This window comes from Lepidochelys kempii, chromosome 6, assembly GCF_965140285.1.
Source record: "Lepidochelys kempii isolate rLepKem1 chromosome 6, rLepKem1.hap1, whole genome shotgun sequence".
NCBI lineage: Eukaryota > Metazoa > Chordata > Testudines > Cheloniidae > Lepidochelys > Lepidochelys kempii.
In genome coordinates, this window is record NC_136385.1 from 100,625,991 (window position 1) to 100,649,658 (window position 23,668).

A 23,668-nucleotide genomic window follows, 5' to 3' on the forward strand; every position below is an offset into this window, starting at 1 on the left:
CCAGCTTTACACCCAATTCTTTACTTTATGTGATCAAGAGTCCCTGAAGAAGAGAGGTGATTAAAAATGAAATTGAAAACAAGTTTGATAGCACAATACTATATTATTTCAGGGGTAAGAACTGCATTCACTATATGAATGGAAAGAATTGACATCTTAAAACCAGTATGATAAATGATACTGAGAGTACTTAATCAAGATTTTACTACCTGCAGATTATTCACTGGAATTATAATTAAGGTACTGTGTTTCCTTTGATATCTCCATAACCTTCTGGGCACTTGTACAGATATTTATTAGTAATTACGGATTACATATAAATAAGTTCATTCATTTCAATGCCACACCTTAAAGATGTATTATAAACTAAATATCATTAATCTACTTTCCTGTTTGCTTAGATAAAATGAATATGGCTGACTATTCTATCATCAGAATAAAAGTACCTTTCTCCTTTTAAAAAGGATAAGTATGAATGATGTCAGAGTTCTGTAAATTAGAAGACTACTTACCAGCAATTCTTGTTAGTTGTAGTAACCTTGTCTACCATCCTATCATGTTGGATTAAAGGACAGACGCATTATGGTGCCACCTACTGGAAGCAGGGATGCAAAGAGTTTTGAAACCCCATACCTGACCACACAGCTTTAGCCAGAAAATGCTCCCACCAGTTAAAAAAACTTCCACAGCCATAGAAAAGGACACAGTATACAAACCAGTGAGAGAGATGATAAACAAGCACCAGAGCAGAGAATGGAGGGATGCAGGGAGAGAGAACAGAAGACTCCGATAAACAGAATTACTGTTAAGTAATTTTCTGTTGTTATATGCCTGTCTTCTCCAATCCTACATCAGTGGATAGAATGACAGAAATGTAGCAAGTAGTAAACCCAGGAAGCGGGGCTACCATATTGTTCTGCTAGCAGGACCCTTTGTCCAAAAGAGACCATCTGAGAAGCAGAGAGGCCTAGCTAATAGCGACATAAAAAAAGGAATAGAGACAACCACGTTGCCACATCATACACTTGGGAAATGACTGCTCCAGCAATCACTGACCAAGACGTGAAGACTTCCCTTGCCAAATGTCATCTGACAAACTCAGGACAAGGCTGCCAGTCCGGGCATAATCTGTGAGAATGCAGGCTTGGACCTACCTAACAAAAGTGACTTCAGATGCAGCCTTTCCCTTGTTACAACCCTCAAAACAGAGTAGCAGTTGTTTTGGCTTTCTAAACTCATGAGAATGAGAATTTCGTTTTTGAAATGTTCAACAAATGAAACTTCTTCTCATAGGGGCTGGGATGCAATACTGGATTTGGAGGGAGCAAGAAGAATAATGGCTGATTTTTCTTCATAGGGAATTCCATCTTGGGAACAAAGGAAGGCTGAAAAAATCTTTCTGGTAAGAACGGGCAAATATGAGAGAGAGAGAGATAGAGAGATCAACTTGTACATCTAGCTGAGATCACTGCAATAAGGAACACCATTTTAAAGAAAAGAAGTCTGCCTTAAGGCCCAAATGAGGGTTGAATCAGAGCTTGCAAGATGAGGAGCAAGTTTTACTGAAGGATCACAGGATTAATCACTGGTTTGAGATCTTACTTGAGTACCAATAGAAAAAATCCCAAAGATCCTGGAGCAAGAAAAGTAGGAAACAGGATAGCCCTCTGATGTCAAACCAGGCCAGGAAGACTTTTCAGACCTATGAGTAAGAAAAAGAAGCACCTTTTCCACCCTCCAGACAGTGCCATGTCAGCAGAGAAACCTTCTTTTCAGAAGTGGCTCCCTTCAACTTAAATGCAGTCAGCCTAAGGTGGAAGTGGTTGCAGAGCACAGAGTCATGAAGGGACCAGGTCAACAATTACAACTGTTTCATCCTGCCTGGCTTTCCTCAGTACCTTGAGTAGCAGAGGAAGCAGCATCTCAATACAACTCTTCAACTCTATGCGAGGCATCACAAAAACGGTGAGGGACTGGGATAAGAGAACTGAATTAGAAATGACTGACAGACATCAAGATAAACCAGTCCAAGGTGAGGCACTCTTCACTCTGGAAAATGGCGTCAAAAGTCCAGGGAAGCAAGGTTCCATTTTCCCAGAACAGTTTGTAATTAAGTCTGCCTAGAAGGCTGTTGTTATGGACCTCCAGATATAGTGGTTTCAAGGACAGAAGAAGGGTTCTTAGAGGCATCACTTCCAAAACTAGGGGCTGTATTGCAAGCACTTCCTTAGCAGTTGGCAGAAGCCACTGCTGTTTGATTGTTACAGCAGACAAAGATGTGGGAAATCAGGACTAGAAGCTACCAAATTAGGAGAGTAAGGCAGGAGGCCCAGAGTTCTAGGAGCCTTCTACTCCACCCAGAATACCCCCCAGACCAGGATCATGGGCTGATGGTTTGCCCAGATGCACCATCCCAACCCAAGAGACACATGTCAATGGTGATAAAGAGGTAGGGGATGGATGGAGGAAAGAAAGGATTGATGGAGAAAATCACCAATTCAAAGAAGGATGAATCAGCACAGGGAAGAAAGGGAGTGCCACATGGGCCAAGGCCAAAGATTCAGTCACATCTACAGAACTAAGTCCACACAGGCTACAAAGCAAGCCTAGTATCCCATGGATGCTCCTAACTGAGGAAGGGGAGATGCTCTGATTGGCAACAGCATGTTCAGTAAGGACTGAAGCCTTTAATAGGACATGAGAGCCTTCCACAGATAGCTATTTAGGACTACACCCAGATGAACAACTTACTGGAAGGGGGTTAGGTGGAATTTGTCCCAGGGAAGTTGGCATCCAGTACCAGCAAGATTTGGAAGCTGAAAAAAGTACAAATGGCAGGGTGCTAAACACAGGAAGTGACTGTTTCTGAGGGTGAAAGGTAGAAGACTCCAATGAGCTGAAAAGATATGAATATGCAGATATGGGCTCTGAACTGCTATCAAGCAGAGATGGTCACTTGGGAAGTGACTATAGAACTGACCTGGAAGTTTCCATCCAGAATCTCTGCTGTTATTTAACAGCCATAAAACAAGGAAGGACCGGAACCCTTCATAGTTTTTGTGCATAAGAAATAACCAGGAGCAGAATTCCTAGCCAAAATTCCTCTGAGGGACAGATAGATCTATTACAACAGAGATCCTGGAGTCGCATTACCTTTCAGTGCCTCAGTCTCCCTCTCTCTTGATGGAAACAAGACATCTCTACTTCACAGTTGTGTTGTGTATCCTAACTCATTAACATTACCAAGTTCTCTTAGAACCTCAGAAAGCACAAAATATTATTATATGGACTTCCCCAAGGCTACAAAAGGATATGCCACAGATAAAAGCAGGCAGCTGTACAATGCTCTATACTTGTCCTACTTAATACTAAGGAGGAGAACTTAGGAACAATAAGATATATGACAAGTGGAACCTCATTACTGAGGCACAAGTTCAAATATTCTCCCAAGATATATATTCCACATTCTGACTGTGGAAAATACACATTGAAGGTCCCCAGCAGCCTAGAAATGAAGGATCTGGGGGATTCTGAGCAAGAAGCTGGTTCAAATATGATCTCCCTTTCAAGGGAATTATATCTATTCCCTCTGCGCAGTAATAACCTTGTAGGATCAGAACTCAGAGTTATATTTCTCATGACAAGCTGCTAAGTAGTGTGAAGAGGGATCATGGTGCTTCTAAACTGGACTTAAGTTAGAAACAAGGAGGGCAGGGACAGGCAATCTTACAGGAAGAGGTACTGTCTGTACAGAAGGGAGCTAGTATGAGAGTGTGGCTGTACAGTCTATTCTTTGTGAGGCTGGTGCAACACACAATTAGCAGAGACTGAAAGGTAACAGGTAAGGGGTCCTGATGTGTGGTGCAATAAGGGAGACCACAGACACAGAAACTAAGAGGAATGATGTAACAGCCAGGCCATTCAGAGCACCTGTGAGAAAAAGTGTGCATCCAAAGAAAATCAGTGAGAGAAAAGAGATGAATCCCAGCCAGAGACTGAGAGAAAGACCAAGTTTCTATGGAACCTATGAACTGCATAGGCTCCCGGGGCAACAGCAGAAAAATGGAAGGAAAACCTGCGACTGGGAAACAAGGGAGAGGAGATAAACCCCTCCCCAAAGATGGAGACACAAAGTTCTGGTTTCTGCACTTACAGCCTGGTAAGGGGAGGCAGAGACTGCAGAGCTGAAGGATTGGGAGTGGGGGTGCTCAACAAACACTTTTTATAAGTAGCTAGGGTCTTGGTTTTACCTCTCAACAGAAAGACCCACATACCATAAATTGCGAAGTAGTCAGTTTCACTCTCATGCTGAAAGAGCATGATCTGGGGTTTGAATTCCTGAGTGTAGTGATATGAAACTCAGGGGCTGGATCCTCCAGTCACCAGCTCAATACTTACACCAGATACAGGGAATAACCTGGAGTTTACAGCCAGCACAGATTTTCACCAAGGCTTTAACTGAAGCAGAATATGAAAGATATGAATCTGCCAGAGTGTGGCTTACCAGGGCCAGGACAGGTGGAGAAGCCTCAGGACTAGATCCCCATGGACACTGGAGAGACTGAACCAGAGAACTGCTGAACAGCTGTACATGCTGCTAAAGAGAACAGCTCAATGAGCAGGCAGGACGCTAGAGAAGTTGGTCTCCAGTGTGGAGAATGAGCAGGCCCCCTGGCATCAGACCCCTGAGAGGAGAGAATTGTGCTGTTTGCACAGGGAACAAAGGAGATGTCAGAACCATCTGGGGCTGAGGGAGTGCCAGATGGACAGGGAGAGGCTCCAAAGAGGGCTAAGGAGGCTGAAGTTGGAGCAGCAGAAATTCCTGCAGGAACAGCAGGTGAAAGAGGAAAATCCTGGGGATGGGAAGCACAAGGAGAGCAGTGGGGGGTCCAACAAGGGAGGAGAGGTGGAAGAAATACCTGCCAAAGCAAGACTTACCAGAAGTGGGATTGGCTTGAAGACCCCAGGTATAGGAGTCCCTGGGCCTTGTGGAGGCAGAGAAGAGGATGATGAACTGCATAAGCTGTGGAGCAGAGCTGCAAGCTGAGGCAGAGTCCTGATACCAGTAAGGCAGGGAGGCAGCATGATAGGCGTATGGGTGCTTCAATCAAGGAAGCCTCTTAGAGATTGAGGAGGGAAAGTCTGTGCCCTCTGGCCACCCCGTAAAACTGATATTTACAATGTCTGGTTGGATTGCCAACCCCAGTTGAGATCACCCCGCCCCCAGGGAGTGATCAGCCACAGAGCCTGGTGCCCTGCCTTCCACCCTCCCTTGGGTTTGAAGAAGAACAATCAAGTTTCTTTCCCTTCTTTGTCTCCTTTCTTCTTTTGTGTCCCTGAAAGACAGAGAAAGAGAGAATGAGAGGAAAAGGGCAGAAGAAAGGAGACAGCAGGAGCGCAGAGTTGAAGCCTCTATGTTTCCCAGTACAGAAGACAAAGAAAATTAAAGGGAGAAAGTTCTGGCTCAAGCTTATGTAGTTATGTGTGGGGTTTCAGAACTTTTTGCCTCCTTCCAGTAGGTGGCATCATAAAATGTTGTCTGTCCCTTAATCCACTGTTGTAGAATGGGAGAAGAGAGAAATGTATCACAGTTTTCAATTATAAAACAATTTGAGAAGACCATCTAGTATTTAAGTACAATATATAACTCCTTAGCCAAACAACTGATTGGCCTATTTGAATTTGTATGCTACTATACTATAGCATACAGTATGCAAAATAAATGACTTTTGGTCTCAAGAATAGTGTTAAACTTGATTAGTTTGTGCTTAACTGTCTGTCTTTCAAGATATTCAAACAATATAATTGTAAACCAATCTAAAAAAACCTTTAAATGCACTATATTGTTTCACAGCAGTGGAAGCTGAGTGCAAGATAAGAGTAAAGGTATATGTACATATTTTTCATTCAAATATGTTTCAGGGTAACAATCTCGGCATTCGGAAGCAGGCATATGCCAGGCATGGTACAGAACATGGGAGTACATTTTCAAAACACTGTCCTAAGGATGCAAATCTAAAAAAACCCCACAGTTTTTCCAGGCTGATTTTTCATTTGGTGTGCAACTGTGTCACTATTTGCACATGCAATATATAGCGGACATGCATTTGCATGAGGAATATGGCTGCATGCTCAAAAACTGTGCGTACAAAAAGTGGGAGAGGCATGGGAAGCTTTTATAGGTTAATTTGCTCTTTGAACACATGTAAGGGAGTTAATACAGGAATTAAGTCCCTGTATCAAAGGGGAACAGACCCGTTCACATAGGTAATTTGTTTTATGCATGAAAATTAGTCACTGTTACCACACATCTATATTTTAGTATTCTTTGTTAAAAGAGTATAGAAATGAAATAAATGTATTTATACTATACATAGTTTAAGAACAATTAATCTCCTTTCATCCCACTTGATGTGATTTCAACATTATTGATGCTGGTATGCACATATAGTTCTGCACAATGTTACAATTTGTCTCTCCCTAGGTTTCATTTTAAAGCTATTAACAGATCAAAGTATGGTCTTTTCTGATGTGCATTTCCTTCCATATCTCCCTTCTCTACCAGTGGAAGATGCCAACAAATCTTTTAGTTTTGAGTTTAGTGGTAAACGAGGCTGAAATGCCAGTGGTGGTATCTTTGTTTCTGTGTTAAAATGTAGATATTTTAATCACATTTTTCAGAGAGTAAATGCAGCTGTATGGACAGATGAAGAAATTCACCCTTGTGCTGAATGATACCACTTCCTACATTGAAGGACTCCAGTGGTGTTGGCCCTCTGTACAGGTTGAACCACACCCAGGGAAAAATGAGCTCCAAATAGTTTATGAACTTAAAGAGATTGAAGACATTTTTTTTTGTTTACATTTATTCTGGTTGGGATTTTCAAAACCACCTAAGCAATTTAAGTGTCTAATTTCCATTAAAAGTTAATAGCACCCTGAGGTATTTTTTAAAATCTTGCCTGCTGACAATAAGCAGTCAAACTGGGCACTCATACTAAGCCTTGTATGCACAGAGACAAGTGCCAATTTTGTGTGCACAACTGTAGAATTGTTAGTTATCTAGTATTTAACATTTTTATTTTAATACTGGTTAAACAGTGGATTCAATGCTTATAAAGGGTGCTAGACTGACATGGCAAATTCAGTCTCTATGACCATTTTTTCCTTGATCTCTCTACTGAGACTGCCAAAAAATGCTAAAGGAGTGCAAGTTATGGTGTTTTGTTTTTTTATAACATAGATAGCTGCCCACTAAGAACTGTAATGAACTCCATTCCTACCTCCTCTTATTTCACACTAATTTAGTATTTTTAAAATTTCACAAATTTAATGAACATGTGGACAATTTTATTGGTAAATACATCCCTAAATATAATGTAGAATATATTGAATAGAACTATAGCTGATGCTATATATGTAATTTAAGAACTGATAAGCAGCATAATGGTATTTTGAAGGTTGCTAGGTAAAGCACAGCATCCTATTAGACTCCAAAATAACATATGGGTTTTTAATGGTAATGAGAGGTGATGGTAAAATATGGACTAGACATCTTAGCAAAATAAAAGCATTACCTGGAACCTCTTTTCAGCAGCACATAAGAAAGAGAGAATAATTACTTATACAAGTTTGGCTCTCAGCAAAATATTTGAAGGGAAGAAAGAAAATCAACTTTTTAAAGTGCTTTTTTTAAAGAGCAGAAGAGAAATTGTGTCTATAATAAGGGGTTTATTCACCTCTCCATGGGTCATACACAACCACTGATTTTTGCACAAAACTACCACTGACTTAACTTAAAGTTCTGCACAACCAGTGGAGCGTGAATGTGATCCCGTAAGAATAACTCCCAATATAAGCAAGAAGAGGAAATGTGTGTGTACGTGGGTGTAGAGAGAAGTGAGGACCTCTGATGTATGATAAGCATTTAACAGAGTTGATAAGTACAACATCTGAATCATTCAATCTAAAAAATGACTTGACACTGGTAATTTCTCTAAATAAGGAGACAGATAGGATAGATTCAAGTCACTAATAAAAGCAGATGTAACACCTGTACAAAGTTACACAACAAAAGATATTAGATTATACTGGAATGCAATTGTCTCAGCTCACCAAACTGCAGGCATGTGGTACAGTCAATGATAAACTGTACAGTAATGTTTCCTAGTTATCCTCAGCATGCTGATAGGTTACTAATGATAAAGCCTGTTAATTTGTCAGAGAATAGGAATATGTATTTTATATGGTTGTATGATTTTTCTCAATAATGAATACATGAAACAGAACCCTACAACCAGAGTGCTTGGGTTTGCTCTGGTTACTGTTCAATAACTGCACTATGAATATGCACATTTTCCACTCTGGATAGCAACTATAATCTTTCTGCTCTGACTTGCTTTTGTTATAAGAATGTTCAAGCTGTTTGGCAAAGATGCTAGCTCAGTTATCACTCCTTGCAGATGAAATAGAAGTAAAGCAAAGAGGGTTATTAACCTGCTAAAGGAAAATAAAGTTGAAAAAATGCATTCAACTCCTTTCCATTTTCCCTCTCCTCCCAACTTAAGCCTCAGGTCAGCAAGGCTCTGGTTTTCAGAATATCTGTTTTTGCATTGTTTCTTTACAATGTGAACATTTCAGCCCCTCTCCCAATTCAATTTCTAAAAGTTCTTGAGTAGAGTTTCTAATCAACAGACTCAATGCTTCATTGTTTGTTCTGTTAGAGGGGCAAGTCACAGCTAGATCTCTATCACTAGAGTGCCAAATACATCTGGATATATTCCAGGAGCAGGTATGACCCAGCATCATTGACAGGCACTCTTCTCCTGGACTGGAATCAGGCATTCCTTTATGATTTTCCCCTGATTCTGTTGATCCAGAAGTTAATTAAGAAAGTCAGATGGGATGAAAGCAAAATGCTGTGGATAATCCTGGCCCAAGCCTGGAAGTTTTGGTTCTCAAATCCTCTGGAACTTGAAACCACAGTCTACTAGATTTCTGTCTCAGGATTGGGGCAAGATTCTCCATCCAGATTAAAATTCTCCGCAGGCTGACAGCTTGGCTTCTGGACTGATAGGAGCCCAAGTCAAGAGAGTATTTTTCTGAGGTCCAAAAGATCCTATTGTAAACCAAGAAGGCTTCAACTAGACACATTTACCCAGTGTAGTGGTACAATAGTTCCAAATCTGGACAGATCAACAGGGAGTAGATTTGAGATGGTCCTCTGTCATTTTTCTCTTTGAATACTCAGTACTTCTTTATCTACCGGAGTCCACATGGCTGCCACCTCAGATTTCTACACTCATGTGTGGGTTGGCAATCTGCTCATCATACAGTAACACATTTCTGAAAATGTTTTCCAAGTATTTTCTCTGGCACATGAATCAGATGTACCACAGTATCTCAATCTTGTTTTCATAAAGTGCTGTTTGAACCTTGTCAAACTGTTCTGTGTGCCATCTGTCTGTGAAAAGGGCATTGATTATAGCCACACCATGATCCCTTATTTAGGAAGATACAAGGTTGATGCTCCCTGCACTGTGTTCAATAAGAATAAGGTGCTCCTGTATCTTCACTCCAACTTCCTGTGTAAAGTGATCTTTGATTTCCATTTCAACTGGGACAGAAACCTGTGCATTTTCACCCTCCTCTGGTCTTATGCACATCCAGGGAGATAAGGATCCATATTTGAGATGTCCAGAAGGCCTTAAGTTATTATATATATAAGCCAAAATTATCTGCAAGTTCCCCTGACTTTTGAGGCATGTAATAAGACCAGGTTCAACCCATCTTGGTTTCCAGGCTGTCCAGATGGATCAGATTAGGTATACAACACTGTTATGACATGACAGATATTCAGCCACATGGAGATATCAGAGGACACTCAACTAAGTCTAAGGCAGCTTCTATGACATGTCTTTGCACTGTATCCATCACTGAAATACTCAGGGCTGTTGCTGGAACTCTATTTTTTCATCATCATTCCTTCAACTTGGTTTTGACATGTCAATCCCAATTTGAGAGAACAATCTTGTCATCATCTTTAACTAATACACCTCAAACCCACAGTGCTAGGATCAGCCTACCTTGCACAGTGAAGTATCTGTTGCCTCAGTTTCCCCCTTCTTGGGCTCATCAATAAATGCATATGAACTCATGCTCCAAGTAACACCCCCTTTTTGGAGTCTAATTTATTAACATCACATAACAGTTCAATGTCAAATCATATCTTCCAGACCTCTTCCCCAGGCTGTATGGTTCCTTCTCAAATCCAGCTCTTTTCCTGATGAGGCTTCGTCTCTTGCTCCCTGGCAAGTGTCTTCTGTCTCACTTATGCAGACGCCTTTCCTATATCTTTTCTTTGATCCTGAGTCTCTTCTCTGTCAGAACGTGCTTCTTCCACCTCTGGGCTGCCACCATATTACCCTTGGTAACTTGATTCTGCTGCAGGTCAGAGCCTTGAAACCAGGCATGGGAACATGCTTGTGCACCCAAAGCACTATGTTACACCCATCTCCTTTAAGGTCTCTATATCTTGATAATTTCCCAAGAGTAGGGATCCATATGAGCAATTCACAAAGAAAAAACAGTTACATACTATAACAACCCTCAGATGATTGCCCATGTGGAACCATACTTCCCATCTATCTTCTGGAGTTCTTTGGAGCCTCTAAAGAGATTCCTGAATTAGTAGAAGGAGTTGAATAGTGATTGGGGCCCCTCCACCTTTTATAACATCAAAACTCTATGCAAGAGAGAGAGGGAGGAAGAAGTAGCATTAATGGAACTGATTTTTAGATAATTCCAAGCTCATGGGCGGGAGCCATGCATCTCCTAACAGGGTACTCTCTCTATGGGAAAGCTTAGAGAACCACAGTTACGACAGTAAGTAATTTTTCTTTTCCTTCCCAAGGTATTTCCCTATTTTCACATCAAAAAATGGTTATCTACCTCTCGTAACTGTTGTTCTTCAAGATGTGTTGCTCATGTCCATTCCAAGTAGGTGTGTACATGCTGTATGCACAGTTGCTAGAAGGTTTTTCCCCTACTGGTACCCATTGGGACGGATCAGGTGCCCCTTGGAGTTGCATCTTTATGGCACCCCATAAAAGGCCCTGCTGACCTGCCGCCTCTTCATAGAATCATAGAATATCAGGGTTGGAAGGGACCTCAGGAGGTCATCTAGTCCAACCTCCTGCTCAAAGCAGGACCAAGACCCAATTTTTGCCCCAGATCCCAAATGACCCCCTCAAGGATTGAACTCACAACCCTGGGTTTAGCAGGCCAATGCTCAAACCACTGAGCTATCCCTCCCCCCTCTTCAGTTCCTTCTTGCCGGTTCACTCCGACAGAGGGGTAGGAGGTTGGGTCTTGGAATGGACATGAGCAATACATCTCGAAGAACAATTATTATGAGAGGTAGGTAAGAGGAGGTTACTCACCCTGTGGAGTAACTGATGTTCTTTGAGAGGAGTGTCCCTGTGAGTGCTCCACTTCAGGTCAAGGTGCGTCCCAGCACCTTCGATTGGAGATTTCTATAGCAGTACCCCTACAGGCTGCGCATGTGCAGTGCCTGCCTCACAAGCTATCTGTGTTTGAATAGCAGGTGCACAGCCCGGGCTCCTCAGTTCCTTCTCTACAACAGAGTGCGTTCCAGAATCCGAAGTAGAGGGGAGGAGGGTGGGTAGTAGAGCACCCACAGGGACATTCATCTAGAAGAACGTCAGTTACTGCACAGGGTGAGTAACCTCCTCTTCTTTGAGAGGGATGTCCCTGGGGGTGCTCTACTTCAGGTGACTGAAAAGCAGTATGGTTCTAGACTATTCTCAGTGGTGGAAGAGGACAGGACAAGGAGTAATGGTCTCAAGTTGCAGTGGGGGAGGTTTAGATTGGATATTAGGAAAAACTTTTTCACTAGGAGGGAGGTGAACAACTGGAATGCGTTGCCTAGGGAGGTGGTGGAATCTCCTTCCTTAGAAGTTTTAAGGTCAGGCTTGACAAAGCCTTGGCTGGGATGATTTAATTGGGTATGGGTCCTGCTTTTGAGCAGGGGGTTGGACTAGATGACCTCCTGAGGTCCCTTCCAACCCTGATATTCTATGATTCTATCCCTTAGGATGGTTGGGACTTCGGATCAGAAAGAAGGCTGCTGACAAGACAGCTCTACCCATCTTGGTGTCAGATGCTGCAGCGTGCAGGACAATGTAATGATTGACGAAGGTTAGGTTCGATGCCCTGGTAGCTGCCTTGTATATGTCAGAAACCGGAACATTACGGAGAAGGGCAATGGAAGTGGAGACAGCTCTAGTAGAGTGTGTCCTAATTGATGTAGGGGGTTGTATTTGCTTCAGTTGGTAACAGAGACGTATGCAGTCTGCAATCCATTTGGAGAGTCTCTGGGTAGAGATAGCTTTTCCCCTGTGATCCCTGAGTGGTAGAGACAAAAAGTTTGGGGGTTTTCCTAAACGGTTTTGTTCTATCCAGGTAAAAGGATAGTGCTCTGCACACATAAAGAGTGTGCATTGCTGTTTCAAAAGCATTAGCATGAGGTTTTGGGGAAAATGTTGGTAGGTGTATTGGCTCATTGAGGTGACAGGAAAAGTGTATCTTAGGCAGTAACTTTGGGTGTGTGCGGAGTGTGACCTTATCATGGAAGAACATGGCATACAGAGGTTCCGCCGTAAGTGCTCCCATTTCTCCTACTCATCTGGCAGATGTGATTGCTATCAGGAGACGGTCTTCATGGATAGGTGGAGAAGGGAGCAGGTAGCCATTGGCTCAAAGGGTTTATCCATCAGGGCCTTGAGGACTAGGTGGAGGGTCCAGGGCACAGCAGGAAGTTTTATGTCTGGATATAATGTTTGGATGCCCTTCAGGAACCTTTTGGTTACTGGATGGGCAAAGACCGTAGTGTTGTCGATCTTATGGTGAAATGTGGTGATTGCTGCGAGGTGGACCTATAGGCAACTCATGGAGAGACTTGATGTTTTAATGTCTAGCAGGTAATCCAGTATCAGTGGGAGTGGGGTGGAAACTGGGGAGATCTGTTTGGCAGTACACCAAGATGTGACCCTCTTCCATTTATGTAGGTAAGTAGTGCGCGTTGGGCGTGTCCTGCTGTGTAGTAGGACTGTCCGCACTTGTTCAGAACATGTTAACTCCTCATTAGAGAACCATTGATTAACCAGGCCCTCAGGTGGAGTCGTTGTACGGCGGGGTGAAATAGCTGGTCCCTGCGTTGAGATAGGAGGTTGCTGATGGGGGGGAAGGGGAATCTGTGGCTTGACCAAAATCCACATGAGGAAGAGATACCATGGTTGTCTGGGCCACGATGGGGCTATTAGAATGATGTTGGATTTGTCTGTTCTTATCTTTTGTATTATTCTGTTCAGCAGAGGTATTGGTGGAAACGCATACATGAGAAAGTCAGTCCATGGGAGCATGAAGGCGTCTCCTTGAGAGTGTTTTCCCAGGCTGGCTCTGGAGCTGAAAGTTGTTTATTGCCATGGCAAATAGATCCAGTTGGGGATATCTTCACATCTGGAAAATGGTGGATAGAACAGCGTCGTTGAGTTCCCACTCGTGCTGTATGGGGAAGGATCAACTGAGCTCATCTGCGGTGGTGTTCTGAGAACCGGGCAGGTATGAGGCGGAGATATGGATATTGTGTTGAAGGCACCAGTTCCATAGTTTTACCGCCTCTATGCAGAGGAATGGGACCAGGCTCCACACTGTCTGTTCACATAAAACATGCATGTGATGTTGTCGGTCATGATCCGAATTCTGCAGTTTTGGATAATGGGAAGGAAATGGAGGCAGGCATTGCATATGGCTCTGAGCTCTAGTAGATTTATGTGAAGCTTGGTTTCCGTAGAGGACCAGAGGCCCTGAGTGGTGAGGTGGCCCACGTGTGCTCCCTATCTTGTGAGGGATGGTCAGTGAAAGGGGTTCTTGTCAGAAGGGAATCCCGGCACAGAGGTTGACAGGAGAGGTCCACCACAGGAGTGAATCCTTGACTTTCGGAGGCATAGTTAGCAATTTGTTTAATCTGTGGATATTTGGTTTGTATACTGTGCCTAGCCACCTCTGAAGGCATTGCATGTACAGGTGGCCATTTGGGACCACGAATGTGGAAGCGGCCATGTGTCCTAACAGCTGCAGGGAATCTCGGACTGTAACGTGCAGGCTGGCATGTATCTGTATAATGAGGGTGTCCATTGTGTGGAATCTGTCCTGGGGAAGAGAGGCAAGACCTGTGGTGGAATTGAGGTGTGACCCGAAGAAGTCTATTTTTTGGGTAGGTCGTAAGGTAGATTTGTTTCTGTTTATTTGCAGACCCAGGGTGTAGAAGCAGTGCACGGTTGAAGAAGTTGCTCGGATCGCCTCCAAGTAAGTGGGGGACTTAAGGAGACAATCATCCAGGTAAGGAAAAATTAGGACCCCTTTCTTTCTGAGACGTGCTATTACGACTGCTAGTACTTTTGAGAAGACATGTGGGGCGGTGGAAAGGCCAAAGGGCAGGACCCTATATTGATAGTGTTTCACTCCCATGGCAAATCTCAGAAAATGTCGATGGGCAGGGTGGATAGTGACATGGAAATATGCGTCTTGGAGGTCGAGGGTTGAAAACCAATCTCCCTGCTGCAGCATCGGAATTATTGTTGGCAAAGTAACCATCTGGAATTTCTGTTTCTTGACAAACTTGTTTAGACATCGAAGGTCGAGCATAGGGCACCATCCACCGTTTTTCTTTTCTATCAAGAAGTAGTGGGAGTAAAACCCGTTCCCTCTGTGTTGAGCTGGTACCCGCTCTATCGCTCCTAGTTGTATGAGGTGTTGTACCTCTTAACGGAGCAAATGTTCATGAGAGGGGACCCTGAAGAGGGACGGGGTGGGAGGGTGGGTGGAGGGGGACGGAGAGGAAGGAGATGGCATAACCCAATCTGAGTTTCCAGGACCCATCTGTCCATAGTGATGGCTTCCCAATTGGCAAGGAACGGGCATAGATGGTGTCCAAAAAAATGGATGGTTGAAATAGGCGCTGAAAAGGGTGGGAGGTTTTCTATACCCTCGACCAAGGCTTCAAATTTGTTCGTTTGAGTTAGGAGGGTGGGTTGCCATCTTTTGTGGAGGTCGACATTGTTGGGTTCTGGGTCTATGGCGCTGTTGTTGCTGCGTATCATATTGTCTGAAATGTTGATTTTGCACAAAAGCATGGTAGCATGGCCATTGGTATGGCTGATACTTGTACTGCCTCTTTTTTGTGGCAGGTGGCGGAATGCCTAAAGATCTCAGTGTGGCACGTGATTTTTTCATGGAATGGAGGACCTCATTGGTCGTAGAGGCGAAGAACTTGTCCCCATCGAAGGGGAGATCTTCGACAGTGCCCTGTATCTCCTTGGGAAAGGAGGAAGTAGTAAACCATGAGGCATGCCGTATGACAATGGCCGTGGCTGTGGATCTGGTGGCTGCATCTGCAGCATTGAGGGTGGTCTAAAAAGCTGTGTAGGAGATCAATTGGCCCTTGGACACCACCGCTTTGAATTGTCGTCATTTGTCTTCCAACACATCATCAATAAATTGCATTACTTTAGCATAACTTGTGTGGTCATATTTTGCAAAGAGCGCCACATAATTCTCTACTCGAAATTACAAAGTGGAAAATGAATACACTTTGTGCTCAAAGGAGTCCAGTCTCTTGTTCTCCTTGTCAGATGGGGTAAATCGGAAAGGCTGGTGCTTATTTTTCTGGTTGGCCACCTTGACCACTAGCAAACTGGGTGATGGGTGAGTAAATAGAAACACAGAACCCTTCGACGGGACAAAATACTTGCGGTCCAGTCTCTTGCTAGTGGCGGTTATCGTGGCCGGGGTCTGCCAGATATTTTTAGCTGATTCCATGATGGCCCCATTAATTGGTAAGGCTATTTTGGATCAGGTGGTAGCTTGTAATATGTCAGTGAGTTCGTGGTGGGTTTCTGGTACCTCCTCCAGGGTAATCTTGAGCTCATTGGCTATTCTTTTAAATAATTCCTGAAAGTGAATGAACTCATCAGTAGTGGGAGGTGGTGGGGGCCTCCTATGGTGGTATCACTTTAGGATGGGGAGCGATGTCCCGTGCAGGTGGAGAGGCTACTTCAGGTCTTATCTGCTTATCAGTGTAAGAAAGCATTGGGGAGGGCCTGACAGCTTTTCTACAGGTGGCACGGTGAACATCCGACTGTGTTGTGGTGTAGTTCCATGGACCCCAGTGTGGCCATTGCCCAGGAAAAGGCATAGGTGGTCCCATCCAGGCATAGGTGGCACTAAGATAGGAGGATCGTGGTTTAGTGCATCTCCCACTTGTAGGTAATCGAACCTGGGAGGAATACTGTGAGGAAAATATGTGGTTATTGTCCTCTTTCGCCTCCTCCTCTCCACTTGAGAGGCTTGGAGCAGTAGGGGAGTAATGCAGATAGGGTGCTGAAGATCCCGGTGATATATCGGTGCCGAGTAGTGGAGATTGAGGGGCACGTGACATTCTTAAGACCCCTGGAAGTAAAAACTGAGGTGATGCAGTGACTCCAGGTGCCGAATGATAAGGCAGGAGAGAGTGAGGGTTGAATGAAGTGGAGACGGTGCTGCTGCCGTTGGTGTAGGCAGGGTCTGAGGAGGCATCTGCTGCACTGAAGGTTGCACTGGGGGTGCATATTGTGCCTCAGGAGTAGGTGCCCCAGATGTGGGCACTGTTGGGCAGGCAGGTGACAAGAGGCAGCTTGGTGCCGGGAACGTTGGCTGCAGTGGGTGAGAAAGCGGTGCTGCAAGATCAAACGGTGGTGCTGCGGTCTCTGCTTGTGCTCTCAGCACTGTGACAGTTCTCGGCACTGTGCTGTCAAAGATTGCCGAGGGAGAGAGCTGTAGGAGGCGGGCAGCTGAAAACCCTGAGCCTCAGCTCCAGGAAGCTGAGCAGCCAACTCACAGTTGGTGCCTGAGGAGTTAAAAGTGCTGAGCCATGGAGTAGGAGTACTTGTGGCACCTTAGAGACTAACCAATTTATTAGAGCATAAGCTTTCGTGAGCTACAGCTCACTTCCTCAGATGCATATCGTGGAAACTGCAGCAGGCTTTATATATACACTGGTGAGGGGGAAGTCATTTGAGACTTCATTGCTGAGGAGCAGCCCTTGTAGGTAGGAAGGAGGGGGAGGAAGTTGAGGGGGAGGAAGTTAGCTGTTTCTTTGTTTTACCTTTCTCCCTTAAGGGTTTTAAAGAGCTTTGCTAGCCAGGGTCAGACACGGGTCTGAGTGAGTTTTCTAAGAGGAGCAGTTTCAGTCTTAGCTCCCTGTCCTTGCAGGTTCGCGCTTTGAGTTTATTACATTGGATGCATTTTTGGGGTACATGAGACTCCCCTGAATAGCGTACACACTGTGAATGACCATCCGAGATGGGGATGGCCTCACTGCAGGAGGCACATCTCTTGAAGCCAGGGGAGCCAGGCATCTCCGTAGACTACTTTTTTTTTTTTAAAATAACTCTAATAACTAAACTATTTTTCTTAAATAGTAACTCTATGACTAAACTATCTAAATTAAACTGAGAAACAGAACTATCTATGACTAAATCTGAGAGGGCTGCTGAACTCCGTCTCTAGCAGGGGACGGTAGAGAAGGAACTGAGGAGAGGAGCCTGGGCCATGCACGTGCTATTCAAACACTGACAGCTCATGAGGCAGGCACTGCACATGCACAACCCGCAGGGGTACTGCTGTTGAAATCTCCAATCGAAGGCGCTGGGATGCACCTTGACCTGAAGTGGAGCACCACAGACACATCTGTCAAAGAAGAACTGTTTTTTCTTCTTTGAGTGCTTGCTCATGTCAATTCCAAGAATGTGACTCCCAAGCTGTACCTTGGAGGTGGGGTCATAGTTCATGGATTAGTTGATTGAAGCACCGCTCTGCTGAATCATCCCTGGCATGCTGGGTAATGGCAAAGTGAGAAGTAAAGGTGGGGACTGATGATCATCTCACCACCCTGCATGTCTCCTGGATCAGGACCTGGGCCAGAAATGTCATTGAGGAGGCCTGTGCTGTTGTAGAGTGTACCTCCAGTGCAGGGGCAGGTATCTTTGCTAAATCATAACATGCCCAGATATGGGATGAGGTCCACAATGAGATACTTTGGGAAGACACTGGGGGGGCCCTTCACCCTGTCTGCTACTGTGACAAACAGCTGGTTTGATTTTTGAAATGGCTTCATCCATTTGATATAAAACCAGTGCCCCGCAAATGTCCACAGAGTGGAGTCTTTGCTTCCAACTGTTAGCGTGTGGCTTAGGGTAGAAGACTGGGAGAAAACTATCCTGATTGCCATGAAACAGAGACAACCTTTGGAAGAAAGGCTGAGCGAGGCCAAAGCTTCACCTTACCCTTATAAAAGATGGTATACGGGAGTTCGGATGTTAGGGCCTTGAGCTCAGACACCTTCCTAGCTGAGATTATTGCCATCAGAAATGCCACCTTCCGTGACAGAGTAATAAGCATGTTGCTAGGGACTCGAAGGAGGCCTCCATTAGCCTTGAAAGAACCAGATTAAGGTCCCAGGCAGGGATCGGTTGCTGAACTTGAGCGTATAACCTGTCAAGTCCTTTAAGAAAACCCGCAACCATCAGGTCAGCAAAGACTGATTGGTCTGTCACTCCTGGATGGAAAGCCAAAATGGCAGCCAGGTGAACTTTTATTGATGACACTGACAGGCCTTGCTGCTTTAAGTGTAGGAGACAGTCAAAGATGAAGGGTCTTGATGACTGCATCAGGGAGGTATACTGTGGAGCACACATGAAAAAAAATTAGTAGGTACTTAGCACCCACTGGCAGCCAGTTTACCCTCTCCCCCCCGCCCACCGGCAGCCCTGCCGATCAACTCCTCCCCCTCCCTCCCAGCCCCTCCTGCCCACCTCAATCAGCTGCTTCGTGGCATGCAGGAAACTCTAGGAGGAAGGGGGAGGAGTGGGACAGGGCACGGCATGCTCAGGGGAGGAGGCAGAACTGGATGGGAAGAGGTGGGGACTTGGGAGAAGAGATCTTTCATCAGCTCACAGCAGTAGCGAATGCAGGCCGTGATCCAGGATGAGATTCGCTGAGCAGACACTGGGTAACCTTTCATCCTGTCTGCCACTGCCACAAACAACTGTGTCCATTTGCGGAATGGCTTGGTTCTATCTATGTAGAATGCCAGCTTTCTCCTGACGTCCAAGGTGTGAAGTCTGCACTCCTCATCTGACGCATGAGGCTTCGGACAGAAGACTGGTAAGCATATGTCCTGGTCAATATGAAACTGGGAGACGACCTTGAGAAGAAACGTCAGGTGCAGGTGCAGCTGGACCTTGTCCCTGAAGAAGACCGTATAGGGCGGATCCAAGGTGAGTGCCCTAATCTCAGATACCCTGCAGGCCAAGGTTATAGCGACCAGGAAGGAAACCTTCCAGGAGAGCAGCAGGAGGGAGCAGATAGCCAAAGGCTCAAAGGGGGATCCCATGAGCCTGGACAGCAGGAGGTTCAAATCCCAGGAAGGGACAGGATCCTGGATGTGTGGCTAGAGGCGCTCCAGACTCTTTAAAAATCTCACCGTCATAAGATGGGCAAAGAGAGACCTGCCCTGGAGCATGGAATACAACACTGAGATGGCTGCCAGGTGGACCTTGATGGAAGAGAGGGACAACCCTTGAAGCTTGAGATGCAGCAAGTAGTCCAAGACATCCTGCAGAGAGGCCTGCTTGGTCTGAAGGTGCCCCTCCAAAGCCCAGAATGCGAACCATCTTCACTTTGCTAGGTAGGTTGCCCTGGTTGAGGGTTTTCTGCTGCCCAGCAAAACCTGCTGAACATGGGCCGAGCACGCCTGTTCTTCCGTGCTCAGTCACGCAAGAGCCAAGCCGTCAGATGCAGTGCCACCAGGTTCAGATGCAGCAGGTTGCTGTGGGTTCTGCGACAGCAGGTCCAGGTGAAGAGGCAGGGGAAGAGGGGCAGCTGCTAAAAGGTCCAACAGCATGCCGAACCAGTGCTGATGGGGCCATGCGGGGGCCATAAGGATAATTCTTGCTCTGTCCTGCTTGACTTTCACCAGGACCCTGTGGATTAATGGCACCAATGGAAAGGCATACGTGAGCGCCCCCAACAAAGGGATGAGGAAGGCGGGTCCGAAAGGGAACCTCTGTCCAGACCTTGGATGGAACAGAATTCGTGGAACTTCCTGTTCTGTCTAGATGCAAACAGATCCACCTGGGGAGTTTCCCACCTTTGGAAGATTATGTCAACCACCTCCAGATGGAGAAACCATTCATGGTGAGACGAGAAGGTCCTGCTGAGGCAATCTGCCAGGACGTTCCTGGAGCCCAGTAGGTGGGCCGCGACCAGATGAATGGCATAGCGCACACAAAAGTCCCAAAGGCTGAGCGTCTCCTGACAAAGGGTCGAGGATTTGGCACCTCCCTGCCTGTTTATGTAATACATCACGGCTGTATTACCCATAAGGACCTGCACTACGTTGCATCTCACATGCGGCAAGAACGCCTGGCAGGCCAGGTGGACTGCCCTGAGCTGCCTCACATTGATATGGAGGCCTGCATCTCTTGTGAAAGTCCAGCTGTTTGAAGCCAGGAGCTACGTCTCATCACCACCATGGACGCTATCACCCTGGCTTTCGAGTCTACTGCATCCCAGGCCATTGGGAGTGCACACTGGGCCGTTGTGGTACCCTCCTACACCAGAGCGTCAAACTCTTGAGCCACTGGCCAAGGAAGGGACTCTGAACTTATGGAGGGAGTCCCATAAGTTAAAGGTATAACGGCCCAAGAGGGCCTGATTTTTCACCACCCGAAACTGTAAACTGGTGGTAGAATAAATTTTTCTTCCAAATAAGTCCAGTCGTTTGGCCTCTTTGTTGTTTGGGGTTGAACTGCAGTGCCCCTGCTTCTCTTTTTCATTGGCTGCTGAGACCATCAGCGAGCCAGGGGGAGGGTGGGTAAGAGATATTCAAAACTTTTGGCTGGGACAAAGTACTTCTTTTCATCCCATTTTGAGGTGGGAGGGATGAAGAAGAATGTTTGCCAGATGGCCTTGGCAATTTTGAGAACCCCGTCATGCACCGGTAGTGCAACACGGGTTGGGATAGAAGCCAACAGGACACTGAATAAAGTGCCTGTCTGCTCGGCCATCTCCTCCACCTCGAGGCCCAAGTTCTCGGCCACCCACCAGAGCAAGGCCTGGTGGTCCTTAAAATCATCAGGCAGGCTGGCTGTGGAGGGTCCTGCAACCACCTCGCCCGGGGATGAAGATGATGATTCTCCCACCTGAGGGGGGCTCTGGTCCTCCTCTTCTGCCAGGGAGGGTGGCTTAGGGGAAGGCACAGCCTCTTGAGTCTTGGCTTCCGGGCATGTCTCCGGTACCAGGCTCAGTGCTCTGAAGCAGCAGCTGATGAAGGGGGCATAGCCATAACTGGAACTCCCCACGCATGCCAACAAGGCTAATGCATGGGCAATTCACCCGGCTGCCACTGTCCCGGCACCATCAATGCTGGCTCGGTAGCCCATTCTTGCTGCTGAGGTCTAGGCGATGGGCTGAAGCAACCCTCGGTTCCAGAGGAACCCCCTTCTGGAGACCACGGATCGGCTGTAGATGCCTGAGTCTGCCTTGAGACTACCGATAACCGTGACCGGTGCCCTGCATGGAGGGACTGGTACCTACTGCGTGGAGACCAGGGTCGGTGACGGGGGACCAGAGGCAGGTAGCATCAGTGATCGGGATCAGCAACAAGACAATGATCTGCTGGATGGTGGTCAGTGCTGGTAGAAGGGGGACTGGCGCCTTCCACTCAGCGAACCGCATCAGGACGATGGTGATCATGACTGTGATGCCGGCAACTGATGGCGAGTATCTGCTGACCTGGATGGAGGCTCCAGCGTCCATCAGCACGGAGGTGGAGAGCATGTCATCACCTCAGGGGATCTGTGGTGCTCCACTGCTCCCTGGGAAGCCTTTTCAGCTGGCTTGCCTTCTTGGGGAGCTTTTGCTGAAGCTTGTGGCACCTGCTGTGCTAGCAGCACGGGCAGAGGCCTGTGTTCCTTCGACGCCTGGGGCACATGTGTTGGCGTCGGTGCTTTCAAGGAAGACAGTCCAGTACTGCTCGCAGCAGTTGGAGGAGGGCTTTTTACTGGGCTAACGGCCCCAACTGGTGAAGGCCGACTATGGGGATCCGGGATAAGCGGACGGCCCAATGCAGTTCTTTTGCCCACTGCCACCTGGTTTTTCCTCACCAGCACTGGGGAGCTGTGTTTTTGCACCTTTTTTTTTTTGGTACCAGTTTTAGGGAGTGGTTCTGGGTGGAGCCTGATGCTGGGGTGCACTCTTCACCAATGCCAAGGTGCTCGGCTGCCAGACAGAGGGCAGACTCCATAAGGAGAGCCTGGAGTTGAATATCCCACTCTTTCTGCGCGCAGGGCCAAAAGTTCTTAAAGATATGGCACTTGTCTTTGATGTGTGCCTCCCACAAGCACTTGAGACAACTGCCATGAGGGTTACTAACAGCCATAGGCCTGTTACAGTCTGTGCAGGGCTTGAAACCCAGAGATCGGGCCATGTCCTACAGGGAGCAAAGTCCCTGCTGGGACCTTTACTACTAACAACTAAGCTATTAACAGGTACTTAACACTAACTACTAAGAATAACTATATACAAGGCCTTAAGGCACAAAGTCCAAGATGACAAAACTGCTGGCCCTTGCCAAGCAAGGAAAGGTGCTCTGACTGAACACCATATGGGCGTGGTGAAGGAAGAAGGAACTGAAATGGAGTAGGAACAGCAGTGCCTGATATCCAAGCGCATGAGCGTGGCACTCAAGGGGGTGCCACGGCAAGCATTATGGATACCGCTAAGGCAAAAATCTCTGATGAACGCACATGTGGGTGCATACACATCTACAATGCAATCGACATGAGCAAGCACTTGAAGAAGAATTAATGTTTGTGAGGTGATCACATATGCCCTTCACCACTATAGCATAAATACCTAATTAAAGACAGACAAAAGGGGCATCACCACTGGGAGACTACACGGTCTCCAAAGTAGGGACAACCAGACAGAATCCTGGGAATTGCCATCCATGAAAGATCAGAAGTATCTTCAGAACCCAGACCTTCAATGATTGATGTACCCTCTATATCCATAGCAATGTTTCTTTTTCCTCTGCAATGGAACTAAGTTCCCTGGTGCAGATCCCATCTGGGATCAGCTTCTGTTTGCTCTTTTGCTTGACAGCAGGAGGAGAGTAAACAGACTTCACTAAACATGGGGCCCAGTACTGGGAGGAAAATTCAGCACTCACAGGAGATGGTTTAGCTGGAGATTTCCCCAGTGCTGAGACACAGTGAGGAACTCTCACAAATAGCAGTATGCAGTTCATGGCTGAGAGGAGAGATCATCTAAATCCCTAGCACTAAGGATACCCCACCATCAGACACAGACAATGGTGCTGACCACATCATCTGATCAACCTCAGAACTGGTCCCACAGTGTTTGCCAGCCTGAAGCTTGATAATAGAGGCTGGCCCCAGCGTCAATAGTTGGACAGGAAGGAACTGAAGCTACTGAGGACCACACTTCTCTTACAACCTCAGCTCCTAACATTCTGAGCTATGTG

The 23,668-nt window shown here is 46.1% G+C and overlaps 1 protein-coding gene and 1 long non-coding RNA gene across 2 annotated transcripts in view; one reads left to right on the forward strand and one right to left on the reverse strand.

Moving 5' to 3' along the window:
• LOC140913287 (uncharacterized) overlaps nucleotides 1-15,560 on the forward strand; it is a 33,687-nt gene extending 18,127 nt beyond the window's left edge. The window contains exons 2-3 of the long non-coding RNA XR_012159521.2: nucleotides 14,335-14,421; nucleotides 15,270-15,560. This is a non-coding gene — a long non-coding RNA (uncharacterized LOC140913287). The remainder of the gene's footprint in view (nucleotides 1-14,334; nucleotides 14,422-15,269) is intronic.
• EML5 (EMAP like 5) overlaps nucleotides 1-23,668 on the reverse strand; it is a 301,798-nt gene that overhangs the window by 44,701 nt on the left and 233,429 nt on the right. The gene's annotated exons all lie outside the window — the stretch shown is intronic.